At 39.7% G+C, this 16,401-nt stretch overlaps 1 protein-coding gene across 3 annotated transcripts in view; it reads left to right on the forward strand.

Annotated features, from left to right (window-relative positions):
• The window catches only part of NCALD (neurocalcin delta), a 64,691-nt gene that overhangs the window by 17,941 nt on the left and 30,349 nt on the right, over positions 1-16,401 (forward strand). Inside the window, exon 1 of one of the 3 annotated variants that reach the window (XM_088149073.1) lies at positions 6,036-6,618. The exons of the other annotated variants lie outside the window; for them this stretch is intronic. The gene's annotated coding sequence lies outside the window, so the exon portion shown is untranslated. Of the gene's footprint in view, positions 1-6,035; positions 6,619-16,401 lie in introns of those variants that run through there. 3 annotated transcript variants of the gene reach the window in all.

The following is a 16,401-nucleotide window of genomic DNA, read 5'->3' on the forward strand; positions in this document are numbered from 1 at the left end:
TCAGAATATGTGTGTATCTTCCTGGGGGTTAGGCAGGGTTTTTTCTTCTATTGAGTTGTTAACGAGGGGCTGCTGAGGGTGATTAGCATGTTCATTGTGTGAACTGTTCACACGTCCTGGTGGTTGATTGAGAATGCATACTATTGTTGATACTATGTGTTGTTGACACTATGTGTCAAACAGAACACATAAAAGTCATATAAGTATGAAACTGGAGAAACTCAAAATAACACCCACTTCAGAACCTCTAAAGACCTCATAAGGCTTTCTCAGGATCCAAAGAAGTAAGGGGTACTGAATTCCATCTACCTTGAATTAAAACAATAACTTCAGTTATCAGAACATTATAAATCCAGGCTGAGTAGGATGCATAATAGTTGGAAGAACAAGCTGTAATGTACAGATCAAGATAGCTGTTATCAGAGAAATAGGTTTATAATTGGAACAAACTAAGATCTTAGCCTATCTTGGGAGGGATTGAAATATAAGCCTCATTGAAACTAGGGGTGAAAAGTCAGTTAGAAAATGTTTCAGAGTATGCCTCCAGTAAAATAAGCCAGTGCGATTAGGAAGGATCTATGTGAATCATCTTTTCCATTTGAATAATTTAGATGATCTGACTGATTTTGACATCAGTATTGATTTGAATGATCTAAATTGAACCAGTCAGATTCAACTGATTTGTATACAGGTAGTCCCCAGTTTAAGAACTAGTTATGTTCCCAAGATCTGTCCTTAAGTCGAATTTGTATGTAAGGTGGAACAGTATTATTGTATAATACTGTATAAATAGTATTGTGTAATGAACTTGAACCTTGTGTATTTAAGTTGAATCATTACTTAAATGTTGCTACAATAGGCTCTGTTCTTAACTATGGGTTGTCCTTAAACCGGCCATTCTTAACCCGGGGACTACCTGTAGTTAAAATGCATATGCACATGTGCAAAACACATCTGAATCGTTGCTTCAGTTCAACTCAGTTATTACCCAGGACACAAAAGCAAAGAAGGAATGGCATTGCTTTCATAGTCTTGAAGAATATAGCGATAAAAGTACTGGGGTACAATACAGGCAAACACCAAATAATATTAATTAGACTTTGTGGATTATATTATTGGTACAAAGAGGTGGAATTCAGTTATAACAGTCTGGGTTGACTGAATAAGGGCTGACTGTGGAACAAATCATGAACTTGTGCAAGTTCCAAGTGAAAATGGAAAAACAAAACCATCCAGTTTCCATGATATGATCTTGAGACATTTTCAAGGAGAATATCACAGTTTACTTTGAAGTCCTGAACCTCATTGGTTGAAAACTAGAGGTACTGTGGAATGAAATCAGAGAAGTTGTTACGGGTATGGAAAGAGATTGCCAAAGACAAGAAACCGAAGAAATCAAACTGGATGTCAGAACAAATAGTTTACTGGTTTTCTCTCTTCCTTCCCAATATTGTGATACAGTACAATAAAAATCCTGTTTCAGAAGCATACTGTAACTTTTGTTGCATTTATACTTACTTTAAATCAGAGATTTATACAGCTCAAGAGATGAAGGAGAAAATAAGGGCTGTTAATTGTTAATTCTTTCCTCTCTGAGGAGTTAACTGTAACTATTGTTTCATTTTCAAAGAAGCATACAGAATAACAGGTCATTAAATACTTGTGTAGTTAATATTAAGCACAAAATGAAAAATGTATTTTGTTTTGAATACCAAAGAAGCACGTCGTAGCTCAGAACTTTGGCTGAACTGTTTTGGGTGGATTGTGGGCCACCTGAGCTGAAAACTGGAATTCTGTAGTTTATTTATTCCCAGTTTCAGCTGAGATAAAATCTGGAGGGATCCTGTGGGGTGATTAAGGGTGAGTTTACCAGCCCTGCCTTATTCACCCCCTAGGACCCCTCCAGGTTTTGTCTCCCCTCTCTCTCCCCTCCTCTTTTGCATGATCTCTGCATCAGCTTGTCCACAGACCTTCCCACCCCATTAGCGGCCATCCTTGAACTCAAGCATGGCATATCTATTGGCTCACCTGCCTCTCCCCTGATCTTCCAAATCCCTTCCCTTTCCCTTACTTCCTCTTTTCCACTACCAGTGGTCTTGTCTTTTTCCCACTCTCTGTACCCTGGAACATCTCTGCCCAGAACAAGGATGTTTTGGGTCCATACCTGCATCAAGCAGACTTGTTTTGAGTCTGCGCCCGTACAAACCACATATATTTCACTTGGACGTGGACCATCCAGAAGTGATTATTGTGTGCATAGAATGGTTTGTATGAAATATTTTGCACATCCCTATTTGTGGCATCTCATACCAAAAACAGTTATATTCATCTCTTGTAATATGAAAAAACCCTACTGTCTCCTGTTTCATCTGTTTAATTAATTATTGATCATACAAAAAAGATACATCCAGGGACGATTTAAAATATATATTTGAACTGTTGTCAAACAAGATTATATGATGTATAGCAGCATGGACTGAATTAGTTGTAGTGTTTATGTTACAGATTTTAATGTTAAATACAAAGGAACGAGATACAAAGAAATAATGTAGACTAAAGCAACTTCTGTGTACTGAAGAAAGAAAATATATTCATGTTACAAAGGAGTAAAGGAACACAACATTTTGTTTAGTTAAATTTGCTCTTAAGTTTGGGAAAATATTATGAATCTAAGGGTATAATTTGGGAGGGGGAATTACAATCCAAGGTTTAATTCAGATCCTCTCCATTCATTACATGCTCCACAGACATAATATGCAATGTTGAAAATGTGTTTACAATGACTCTTGAGAACTGAGAAGATGGTGGAGAGAAGAACTACATTTTCTCTCAGACTCTGCCTTATCTTCATGCATTCCATTGCTCTGACCACTGTTTGTTTATTTACTGAAATATTTTAGAGTGCATTTTCTTTAAATAAGAAAATAAGATTTAACTAATTGCAAATGCAAAGGGTAATTAGTGAATTTGGACAATATTGCTCTTTCATATTCAATTGTTAGATGGAATGCTTGTTTCTATATTAAAACATATTTTGAATTAAGTTTAATTGCTGAAACTGGATTTTTACATTTCTACCTTTAGGTTTGGCTTTAAATCAGTATGAGTTCTAAACTTTTGGGTTAATTTAAACATATGCTTGTAAAATAGTATTTACACTTGTTTGTTGACACTGGATGTTTTGTATGCCTGAATAAATAATACTTAGCATATGAAGTGATCGATATCTTTATCCTGTAGACCTTTAGTAATCCTGCATTATCAGTTTCCTATTTACCCTTTTAGATAACTTATTAATATATTTACAAGCACTGGTCCTCTATGGATCCTAGGGAGATGCTAGTATTTATGTTCCATTATTCACTTATTGTCAGCCTTTTGAGTTGGCCAGGTCAGGAAACAGGCACTGCAAAGATTACAGGAATGGCTGTAATTCCCATACCGGGTGGGGAATTCTGGGAATTGAAATCCACACATCTTAAAGTTCCCAAGATTGAAAAACACTGCTGCAGCGTATAATAATAGAATCTTGAAATCCTGCAAGAGTTTCCCCTTGCCTGCTCTTTTACTGAACAGAATGAAGGCAGGGTTATTTTGGATTTCTTTCTCATGCTTCCCAGGACTAAGTTGTTCTTTTTCCATCCTTGACAACTCCTGCATTCCATCATTAAGGTTATCTTTGCAGTCCTCTACACTTATTTCTAATATCTCTATGTTCTTTAACCAATTAACACTCTCAGAAAGAATCTCCAATTATCCCATTGCTGCAATTTGTTAGGCTTCTGTGGTGAGGAACTCCATTGACAACATTTTAAAATATCTCTTGGCTTACCTCCTTGGTGACATTCTTAAACCTTAAAAAATAGGACTCTATAGATACTGTGCTTACTATTCTTCTGAAAAATTACTCCTATATGTTGGATAATGTTATATTTAATATTCTTCCACCTGTTTATCTGGAAGAGACTTTAATTGAACAGGAATATGATTTACTGGACACCGTCTAAATCCTCCTTTGTTTATTTTTTTAAGTGACATTGGCCATTTTCTGGTCTTCTGATACAGAGGTCAGACTTAGGACATGTTTCATATTTTTGCTAGAGGATCAGGACTGTAGCATTTAAAACCTTTAAAGCACTTGTACATGCATACCACTTGATTTTGTTTTTTTGCCCTAAAAGGTTCTAAAACTGCATCTTATCACCACCCCTTGATTTAGTTTTTCAGCTTTCCTTCCTAAAAATATCAATTTAGGTATAGCTACATGCTGCTTATTTTCTTCAGTGAAGATAGGTACATAGAATTTATCCATCCTTACCACATTCTCTTTATTTTCCTTTAATATTCCTTATGATCATTAGATATATCTTTACTTTGGCTTTAATATTAATAATGAAATATAGTTTATCCTTTACTATCTCCTTGAATTTGTCCTATACAAATGTATACTTTTGTTTTCTCTTTTTTGTCAACACTTTCACTTTTTGAAGAAGTTTCTTTTTTATAGTAGTTTGCTTGATTGTGCCCATTAACAATATAGGGGAAGTTCTTGGATCTCTTTCAACTTTTATAGATATACTGTAAACTTTTCATAAATAAGAATATATCTTTCTCAGAAATATGAAATTAAACAACATTTCCTTTGTGATTTGTATATTGTGTTGTTGCAGAATATCCCAGAACAAATCCAGAATTTTTCCTAAAAGCCGCTGGAATTAATGCTGGTTATTATTCAGTGGGGGACCTCTGAAGAAGGCTTTTGCCAAATTTCAAAGGTAGTAAGTTTAATCCACACTCCCTTATTTCCTCCTCCAAGTCAGAGAAACAGCTTTTAAAAATTTTACTGTCTGTGATCTAGATGGTGAAATGAGCTGCCTATTTCAATCTGAAATGATGTGGTGAGGGAAGACTTTTAAAATCATTAAATATTCTACAAAGGCAGATCTACAAGAAAAGAATTCCGATATGCTTTATAGTTAGGAGCTTTAAATTCTAACTGATTCTGATGGGAGAGTCAAGCATCATGTTTCTTTCTGCCGTAGGATTCAGGAGGGATTAACATTGGATTCTGACTATTGCTTTAATGTACTTAGGTGAGGGATTACTCTGGATTGATCCTAAGGTTGATTCTGTGGCTGCTTTGGTTATTGATACCTGGCTGAATTTTCATTTGAAATCACCTTAAACCCTGATTTGCTGGCATCCAGTTATTAAAAGCTTATCTTATGAAAATAAAGTATATAAAGAAAATAGAGTGAAAAAGAAGAAGACAGAACAAAACAATGTATAAATGCATTTCTAGGGATTGGATGGATATTGTTGACAATTAGACAAGAAAACTCTGCAAAAGGGTCTTCATATTGAGACTGTGAAAGCTGATTTGTAGATGGATTGTCATTTTTGCAAATTTGATTGAGATGGATTTATAAATTGAAAACTTTTCTCCAGCTAGTCTCCAAGTTGCCTCCTAATGAAGAATTATTATTTTGCTGACTTCGTTTGAAATGATAGTAATTGGAGTATTTCTTATTGCAAATGCAAATTACATGACATTTTGCCTATTTTTCTTTAAGAGAGATTTGCCCATCAATTCTCCAATGTCTGTCTGCCTTTTTTCTCTAAGTATCAAAAATGAGTTCACCTAAATTAGACTTAGCTGATCTTGCTGATTCCCTGGTATCTTGTCCCAAGCAACTAGGATACTAGGCCTTCCTTGTACTTTGAGGGACATTTACTTATTTATTTATTTACAAGGCTTATACACTGCTCCAATCTGCTACCTCTCAACGGTATGCTAAGATGCACCTTGAATTGTATCTGGAATCACTGCAGCTTATCTATCTATCTGTCTGTCTGTCTGTCTATCTGTGTATCTATCTATCTATCTATCTATCTATCTATCTATCTATCAATCAATCAGTCAATCAATCAATCATTTTTATATAGCTGCCCATCTCACACAAAGTGACTGTGGACGGCGTACAACAATTAAAAAGAATAAATACATAAAAACAATTACAAATTAAAAACTATAAAAGCATACAAAACAGGAGGGGATAAAATATTAATTAAGGGAGCCATCATAAAATCTCCCCGGTCCCCTGGGAGCCCCAGGCCTGATCACATAGCCAGGTCTTGAGGGACTTGCAGAATTTTGAGAGGGATGGAGCTAATCTCACTTCCGGGGGGAGGAAATTCCACAAGGCAGGTGGCCCGGCAGAGAAGGCCCACCTCCTGGGACCCGCCAAATGTAATTCTCTGGCAGATGGGACTCGCACCATGCCTTCTCTGCCAGACCTGATGGGGTGGGCAGATGTAATCAGGGAGAGGCGGTCCCTCAGGTAGCCTGGCCCCATGCCATGAAGGGCTTTAAAGATCAAAATCAGCACTTTGAATTGGACCCGGAAGCAAACTGGCAACCAGCGCAGCTCACGGAGCAGAGGTGTAACATGTACCGCCCTCAGGGCACACATAACTGCCCGCACTGCTGCATTTTGCACCAGCTGAAGCTTCCAGATACTTACACTCTCAACACAGTTGATCAGGCTGTGCTAGAGTAGGCTGGGAATCAGACTCAGGGCGTCCCCTGCTCCAACAAGAGTCATCTCACACTTTCAGGTGGGTATGGTTTCCATCCTTTCTTTTATACCCAACTTGTTTACTTAGAATTCATCCAGGTCATCTCCATCCAGGTCGTCCAGGTACGGTACATGCCAGGAACATTTCATATTTGGCACAGTTGGGTAACTTGTTGCAATGGTACCTCTCGTCCTGTTATCTTATAAATTTATGATGTGTCACTTTATTCCTTACACCAGCATTCTAGCCTTATCAGTGTTGAGAAGTCATTTGTACAAGGTATCTAGCGTACATTCCAACATTCCTTCATGCCAGCAACGTGAGTTTCCTAGTAAAGTTCATGAATAGGATAAATATGGCTGTTCTATGGCTATATGAGGGGGACGTGGTGGCGCAGCGGCTTAATGACGCTGAAAGTTGCCGGCCAGAAATGGTCGACGCTTCAGCGGTTCGAGTCCAGCCTTCACGTTAACAGGGTGAGCTCCTGTTTCCTCCCCAGCTCCTGTCAACCCAACAGTTCGAAAACTCACGTGAGTAGATAAATGGGTACTCTCACTCCGGTGGGAGGAAAAATGCTGGCGGCACCTTGCAAAAGGAGTCAGGAGCAGTTGCCGGTAAGCGCGAAACCGTGCTTGCCCGAAAAGGGCGCAAAGCAACGGAAACCCCGCCTCCTGCGCTTGCCAGCTGGGCTCTGCTCTAGGAAGGAGGCTCTGGCAAACTACTTCCGAAACACCTTGCCTTGAAAACTGCAAGGACTCGTCCAAGCAGTCACTGCAGAGTCGGTAACGACTGAGTGCAGATCCAAAAAAAATGGCTATATGATTATATATAGAAGGCTTAAATTCATTACAACTGGAATCGGCCCCAGAGGAAGGAGGTGAACCAGCACAACACAGTGCTGCCCACTCCCAATCCTCTGAGCCAATCCAAAAGGATTCCATGGTTGATGGTATTGAAAGCCACAGAGAGGTCAAGTAGGGCAAGGATGGATGCACAACTGTCATGCTGCCCTCGCCAGAGATCATCCAAAAGCATGACCAATGCTGTTTCCATCCCATACCCAGGCCTGAATCCCGACTGAAAGGGATCCAGATAATATCTTTTTAAAGATATTATGTGGGTGCCTCAATGTGTACCCATTACTAACCAAGGCACTACATTCTGGGCAAACTACAATTTCTGAATGCTCTTCAAGAGCAGTCTCATTTAAACCAGACATTATGAGACTTAGGTTTTGTGTCAAACGTTACCATCATGTTCTTCCTCTCTCGTTTGTGCGCAAGAACAGGAAATATCAAGCTTCAACTCACAATTTGTAGCAAAGTGCTATTCCTCATCAGGTATATTCATTTCTGTATCTTGGAGTGCAATGAGAGGTGGGTTGGTATATGTAAAAGTTAAGTATACCTGAATACAGCTACCATGAGTCTTGACTTCCCTGATGAAGTGGACTGTGATCCACCAAGCTTATATGATGAGGAATTTATTAGTCTTTAATAAGCAGCAAGACTTATTGTCTAGAAACTATTCAAATGGTCAATCTAGAGTTCTTTTTAATGAATAGTAGTAATTGGAGCCTAAAACAGATTAAAAAGGTAAAACTGATTAAAGTTCCCCCACCCTTTATTTTCCCAAACAAAAGTCACTCTTAGGGTTGGTTAACAAAACACATTAAACAAGAGATGTGCAAGTCACTTGAAAATAGTTATTTCATGCAAGGGAATATGTTTTGCATCTCAGCATCCCTAGCCAAAAATACTTTTTGATGCATGACTCCCGGTACTGTCAATTCTAAATCCTTATTCTAAGAGACTACTGATTGTAATAGGAACCTGTTAAGGCCAGCAGGAGATTCTACCTTAAAGATGCCCTCACTTTCTCATGTCTGTTTGTCATGCACATAGGAGAGGACATTGTGTGAGACCCCCAAGCTCTGGAATGCATCCCTTGGAAGTTGCCTCCACTCTTTCATCCTTTTGGAAGAGTCAGCCTTTTCTCTTCATGAGACCTTTTCAATTTGAAATATTGAACATGATTTAACTGCTTTTATCATGTTTTAAGTATTGTGTGTGTTTTTTTTTTTAAAATTCTGCTCCCTTGAATGCCATTTAGGCAGAAAAATAGGATAGTAAATAGTAAAAATAAGTAAAAAAGAATGAATGCAGTTATTCCATTGTTCCTCCTGTAAATGCAGGTATTGTGGCAAGACAGAGAGAAGAAGAAATTCAGGACAGTGAGAAGGCAGTGTCCTCAGAGCCCCTTTAAAATGAGTCTGGGCAATTGCTTGACATATACCCGTGTAGAAGCATCATTCCGTTTAATACCAGATATTCAGGCTGTGTATAGAGTAGTCTTTTTCTGTCTCTTGTTTTTCAAGACACAAGCACAGCTGGTCCTTTTACTTCCTGCTCTGCTGGAGCAGCGGAAAGGGGAAAGGCAGCTAATAACTCTATAACAGACATCACCACTCCAAAGTGACCCTTATTTTTAGAACAAAAAAACCCAGGAGAAGCTTGGTTTCAGATCTCTTAGTGCACATCAGGTTTCCACTGGAGTGTACTCCCATCTTTCACACAAAACCAAGCAAGCCTTCAGCTTCCTAAAATTCCTAACACCTAGGCTATAGCTGTAGCCTGTATTTGTGCATGTACATGAGCATTCCTGAGAGTGGGAAAATAATTTGAGCAAAGATTAGTGAAGCAGGCTTATAACTTTCAGAGAAAGAAGATTTATTTAAGGAAATATGTGGTAGGATATGCAAAGCCTACCACCTATCTCACCAGAGCAAAGTCAGGGAACAAGTGCTCAGTGAATGCAGGCCTGGGAAAACAGGCAGAAAGAAATAATCCTGAGATAGAAATCTCATAAACAAAGAGCAAACAGTGAAAGACCAAGAGGGGACATACTGTAGAATAAATCCTTCACTTTCTATCTATGCTGCAATGTCCCTTGTGACAATTAGGCTGTGAATATTGAAGGGCCAATGCTACTGAACTCAAGTTTACAACAGATACTTCCTTGAATCATCTTATGGGACATCACAGAACTGATTTTTAGTTGCGTGAGACAGGAGATAATCTGAAGAAATAAGTGGAATCTAGAGCTAAAAACAATTATAATAAAAAATGACCCAGCCTATCCTACCTGATGGAAAGAGTTCATATTTCATTCCATTACAACCATTGTATCACTTTCAGCTTCTAAGTCAATGAATCTGATGATCTAATTTTGCAGCTTTGGTTTAACAGTTGGAGGGCTGTAGTTTTCTGGACCTTAAAAGACTTTAGGTCATCAATAAACTCAGGCTTCCCTCAAATACCTGTTAAGTTGCTAAACTCTTCTCTTTGTTGCAGTCAGAAAAAAGAAGCTGATCTGATCTAAGTTAGTAGAGCAGCAATAGCGCCTCCCCCCTTTGCACCTAAACATCTGTTCTAATTTTTGATAGCTCCGATGTGAAAATAAAATGCAAAGCAAGAGTCAGGAGTGGTTCCAGTGAAAATAAGTCATCCCAAATCTTTCTCTGTTGCTTTTTAGATTTGGAAAACACCCACCACCCCTTGTGTTATTCTCTTACTTTCTTTTGAATACATAGAATAATTAAAAAGTGAAATACTTCTGTTATTCATCTCTTCTCATTTTAGCCTTGGCTGAGGAATTAACATCTCATGGTCTTGTTAGACAGGCCTTTCCCACTCTAACCTGAGATTTTAATTGGAATATTTTAGACTGAACTTTCAACCTCCTAAGAAATTAGATATTGAATTAATAAGTAGCCTGAGCTAGACACCTAGTTTTCACTTTAAGTCATTACAATCATATGCTGAGGTATAGCAATTATCAGGAAGCTTGAAGCATATGAGAAGAAGAAACCTCTCTTCTCTCCTGAATGCAATCAGAAAAAAGAACCTTTCTCCATAAATCTAGAACATGAAGCAAAAAGTTTGCATAGGAACTAATGGAAATGTTGGTTTCTACTTTTTGAGCCATTGTGGGGCGGAAATTTTTATTTTGAGCATGCTGGGACAGGATTTGGTGAGGCTTAATATTCTATCTGCTGTTTGCAGGGAGGATGGCTTCATATATAATGTTTGCAGTGTAACCACATGAACTCCTATTCATTTCCATATTGCACAGATGATCTTTAAATGTAAACTTGGTGTTTTGCTTGTAAATACACAAGAAAACTCAACTTACAGGCTGTGGCTGTCTTTTTTTTTTAACGATAGCAAGATTGTAGATAGCTGAGGTTCTAGAAGTCCACGAAGGCTCACCCCAGAACTGCAGGGCTAGCAGTTTCACCCACTGGGAACCATAGATACCTGTGCAAGGCACAGTGACATCACACACATCATGAGATCATCATGCCAACAACAAGAGTTGTGAATCTGACATGATTAATGCACATTACATCCTTCGTTTTCACAGTGCACAATGGCATCGTGGCATGCATGGCATCACTTGCCCCCTCTGTGGACACCCTGTGGGAATATCTGGGGATTAAGCATGAAGGTACATTGAGAAACTTGAAAGAAATCTGATGACCTTTCTTCTTGAAAGAAAGAAAATAGGAAGCTGAGGAAGAAGATTTGAGGATGGGATGGCAAGTAACGATAATTTAAGGGGTGAGGAGAGAGCGTGAAATCATTCTTTTAAGCCAGCAATGTATTAATTTATTACAACATGCAGAAATTCCTGTTGGCCAAGTTGGTTGCATTTGGTTGGAGGGGTGGGTTGGTTTATTGATTAAAGGTTGGCTTGTCAGAAATTCAAGATGACGTGATCTTTAGTTGTACCACAGCTTTCTACCACTCAGTGTTTTAAAATGTTTGAGTTTTTATCCTAAGTGTATTAATACATGATCTACATTGTATTATTGTTGTTACTTAAACATTATCCACCGCAATGCAAAGGAAATTGTTAAAAAGAAAAGGTACATATTAAATCTTGTGTGTTATTTTTTTATATAATGGGGTGTAGGTGGGAGCAGGAGAATGAGACACTTACCTTGAATTGTAGCAGCAATTTTCTCCTTATTGCTTAGGCTAGTTTGTGGGTTGCCATGACTACAACCTTCACCATATTGTGCTTATTTTACAGACATTAATAAGAGTAAAAGAGCAGATGTATAATTATGTTATTCTTACTCAGTCCATTAGATTTACAGATGGCATTATAAAATAGTTTTATTTGAAAGAATGCATTTAGTATGTACTTGTTTATTAATTTCTATACTGGCAGATGATGTAATTCAAAGCCACAGATTCTTACGGAGATATTTCAGAACACCCTCAAAGGGCACGAGAAAAGTGCATCCACTTAATACCTACCCTGAAAAAAAAAATGAAAAGGCGAATATTCCTCAGAGAAATGAAGAATAGGATCTTTTATTACGAACTTAAAAACAAAGGCAAGTACACCACTTACACCAGAGGAATCTGGAGTTGGGGCAAAAGAGTCAAGATGGCAGCTGCTACTGTGTGATTGAAGCCTGGCCCTTTTTTAAATAAGCATGGCATGAGTGGGGCACATAAAAGGGGTGGGGCTTCAGTTGTATGGTTGTCCTTTTATTACTCCCCCATCAGTGCTCAATTGGTTGGGACCATTATTGACAGCTCAGAGCTGCTTTGTCTGTTTCAGCTGACAGTGATAGCACTCGTTTTATATGTTTTGCATGTAGGGTATCCACACTGTAGAGAGCCAGGGAGAGGATCTTGGAGAAGGAGCCCAAAGGCCATGAGGAGAACCAGGTGCAGAAGAAAAATGTGTTAATTCTAGAGGTGGGAGAGTGATACAAAGAGACTTAGACCAGCTCTCCACCCCATCAGCTCCCTGGGGTATAAGAGGGAGGGAAGAGAAGACATGGGCAGACTTGAAAAATTCGATTATTGTAATGTTTGTGGGAATGACCTTGGAAGACAGGAGAAAGAGCCACAGACTAGACAATGGTCAGATAAGAGGCAGCTGAGTCTGCAGAAGGAATGGAGTCCTGTCATATGTCTCAGAAGGGATCCTCCCTAGTTGCTTGGACTGTAAAGGCCAGGGGGGAGAGATGTACTTTGAGACTTGCAAGATTGATGTCAGCCTTATGAGGTAGTCCAGACAAGAAGTATATCCAGAAGTACTAGCTCTATCTTTATTGTAAGGTTACATTAACATAGTCTTTCAATTTAATTTTAAAAAATCTATTCTGCCTATCCTGTATATAATTCTAGGCAGCTTGCAATGTTACTAAAAATAGAGAGGTATACAACAACAATGCTATAGAGGAACTGTAGTAAAAACTCCTGGTGGTGGCTTTGTGGACATGGACATTCTAGGTAATAATATGAACATGGTTTGCCATTGCCTTTTTTTGGAAAGTGTTCTTGATTTCTCAGTCTAACTTACAGCCCTGGATTTCTAGGGTTTCTTTCCTTCAACCAGGGAGGAACTATTACAGCAGCAATAAAAGTAATTAAGATGTGAAAACAACAGTTTAATGAAAACAGCAATAGAGGGATCCATTGAAGGCCTTTCTGTGAAAGGACAGCCTCACTAACTTCTGACATACAGTGGTATCTCGGGTTACGAACTTAATCCGTTCCGTGACTCTGGTCGCAACCCGAATTGGTCGCAACCCGAAGCAAATTTTCCCATAAGGTTCAATGTAAATATGGTTAATCTGTTCCGCCCTCCAAATTTGGTCGCAACCCGAAGCAAATTTCCCCATAAGGTTCAATGTAAATACGGTTAATCCGTTCTGAAACATATGCATTTTATTTTTAAACCACAAAAACATGAAAAAAAGTACAGTACAGCACAGTATGAAGAGGGAGAATGGGGTGGGGAGGCAGTTATTGTTTGGAGGGAGAGTCCCCCTCCAAAAGGACATTGGGGAGGTCTCCTTCAGGGGTTTCCTCTCTTCTTTGCCTCTTAGCTGCAGGCTCAGTTCTGGGGAAAAACCTGTCTAAAGTCAGTTGTTTTTTCCTGCGCTGCATAACCCTCCGGAAATGAGAGAACACGTGATCGTTCATCATGTTCAACACTCTGTCACAGTTCTGTTGGGGTGGTGCTTCTCAAGGAAATCCTGGCACTCATTCCATTTCGCCATGATGGATTGTATCACTTCACTGCTCACCTCCTCCCCCTCCTCCTCTTCCTCAGTGGAATGCTCCTCGCCAAGCGCTTTCTGTTGCTCACTCTGGAGCTCAGCAAGTTCTTCCGTGGTCAGCTCCTCCTTATGGTCCTCAACAAGCTCCTCTATGTCTGCATCATCAACAACCAGACCTATGCCCTTGCCCATGGACACAATCTCCTCCACTACCTCTGCATCAGACCCTTCAAAGTCATGTTCAGTGACACATTCTGGCCACAGTTTCCTCCAGGCTGAGTTTAAGGTCCGGCAGGTGACACCTTCCCAGGCTTTGTCAATGAGGCTGATGCAGTGGAGGACATTGAAATGTTTCTTCCAAAATTCTTTCAGAGTCAAGGATGTTTCCTCAGTGACATTGAAACACCTGGTGAAGAGCACCTTTGTGTACAGCTTCTTAAAGTTGCAGATCACTTGCTGGTCCATGGGCTGCAGAAGAGGTGTTGGGGGGGAGGAACTTGACCTTTATAAAGTCATACTCAGCGTCCATATCATCCACCAAGGCTGGAGGGTGTGCCGGGGCATTGTCCATCAGAAGAAGGCACCTTTCAGGCAGCTGGTTGTCAGACAGGTATTTTTTAATGCTGGGTGCGAACACCTCCTGCAGCCATTCCATGAACAACTGCCTTGTGACCCACGCTCTCGCATTGGCCCTCCACATGACAGGCAGTCTGGCCTTGTTCACATTGTGTTCCCTGAATGCACGAGGGGTCTGGGAATGGTACACCAGCAGCGGCTTAATCTTCAGGTCGCCGCTTGCATTCGCACACAGCAAAAGGGTCAATCTGTCCTTCATGGGCTTGTGCCCTGGCAGTGCCTTTTCCTCCTGCGTGATGTAGGTTCTGTTCGGCATCTTCTTCCAGAAGAGCCCTGTCTCGTCGCAGTTGAACACTTGCTGAGCAACGTATCCTTCCGCCTTCATGAAGTCCTCAAATTCTGTCTTGTAGGCTTCTGCAGCAGCCTTGTCAGAACTGGAAGCCTCACCATGTCTTGCCACACTGTGGATGCCACTTCTCTTGCGGAATTTCTCAAACCAGTCTCTGCTGGCTTTAAATTCCTCACTTACTGCGCTGGTAGAGGGGTTTGTCTGCAGTAAATCACTGTGCAGTTTCCTGGCTTTTTCACAGATGATAGCTTCACTCACACTATCACCTGCCAGCTGTTTCTCATTCAGCCACACCAACAACAGCTTTTCCACCTCTTCCACCACTTGTGTCCTCTTCCTCGTTAAGATCGTGACTCCTCTTGCCACATCAGCTCCTCTGATGGCATCTTTATTCTTCAACATAGTTGAGATGGTCGACTTCGCCATCTTGTACTCCGAGGCCAGATCAGTCACACGAATACCACAATCGTGCTTTTCTATAATTTCCTTCTTCAGTTCGATCGTCACTTTTTTCTTCAAAGCCTTATTCTTGCCAACCCTGCTCTGCATTTTCTTTGGAGCCATGCTGACAAACACACCAAAAACCTTCCAAAATGCCACAAAACACACCACAAGCCTCACCGAACGTCTCCTTGCTACCACAATCTCGCCCACAGGAAGCCGCGACCGCGTGGCAGCAGGGAAATGGCCGTGTATCCGGTTTATAACCCGAGGCGGAGTTTGCAAACCGAGGCAAATTTTTGTGGCCGGAGCCGGTCATAACCCGAAAAGTTCGTTAACAGAGGCGTTCGTAACCCGAGGTACCACTGTAGTTATTAACAAGGGAGCAAGACAGCTTCTCTGAGGTCCCAACTAGATGGATTTCAAGGATAGTTAAGAGTATAAAGAACACCAAGGATCATTTCAGTACAGTAGATGAAACATTTTAGTTCTAATTATTTAGGGCCTTACTTATTTGTATGTTCATTAGATTTATATCTTGCCTTTCCTCTATACATTCAAGGCAGCTTACATAATATTCTATCCTTCAGTTTTAATCTCAGCAACAACAGGTGATGGATACTGGCTGAAAGATTAATCCAGTGATGGTTTATCCAGTGAGGATATACTCCAGTGATGGAGATAATCCATTGATGGATTATCCAGTAAAATAATCCAGTGATGGATACTGGCTGAAAGATCATTCCTGGCCACACTCACTCAATGAGCTTTCATGGCTGAGTGTGGGCAATGTTCTGACTACCATGCTGGAAGTTACTGCAGTTACTCTATTTTCTGTTCCTGAACTATTTGTTTCGGAGTGGATGTATTAAAGCAAAAGGTTGGATGAAGTGGCTGGAAAATAAAGGAAGGGGCAAGGGGAACAACAGTCCAGTCATGCTGAGTTTTCTCTCAGATAGAAGGAACACATAATCTCCCTTAGCAATGTCCTCAGAATTTAATCTATAGCAGGATGCATGGATTTTTCTTCAAAGAGGATTTATAGAGATTTGGATATTTATTTTCATTTTCAAAAGGTGGTATTGCATTTTAATGTAGGAGTATCTTAGCAATTATCCAGACCTACTTTACACTCCAATAAAATGGGTTGCAGTATCTTTTTAGTTAATCTCCATTTGTAATTTAAAAAGGTTATCAATTTTCTTAAAACTACAAATGAGAATTTTAAAAACTTGTGAATGTAAATCCAACGTAACTGTACATAAAAACTAAATGAAACTAAAAAAATTAGCATGAGTGTAAAAAACAGAAAAAGGGGGAAAAAACCCTTTGAATTATTCTACAATATAGTAGTTACATTTTTGTA

This window comes from Python bivittatus, unplaced genomic scaffold, assembly GCF_059951505.1.
Source record: "Python bivittatus isolate LINGU-HERP-01145 unplaced genomic scaffold, Pbiv_v1 ctg000590_np1212, whole genome shotgun sequence".
Lineage (NCBI taxonomy): Eukaryota > Metazoa > Chordata > Lepidosauria > Squamata > Pythonidae > Python > Python bivittatus.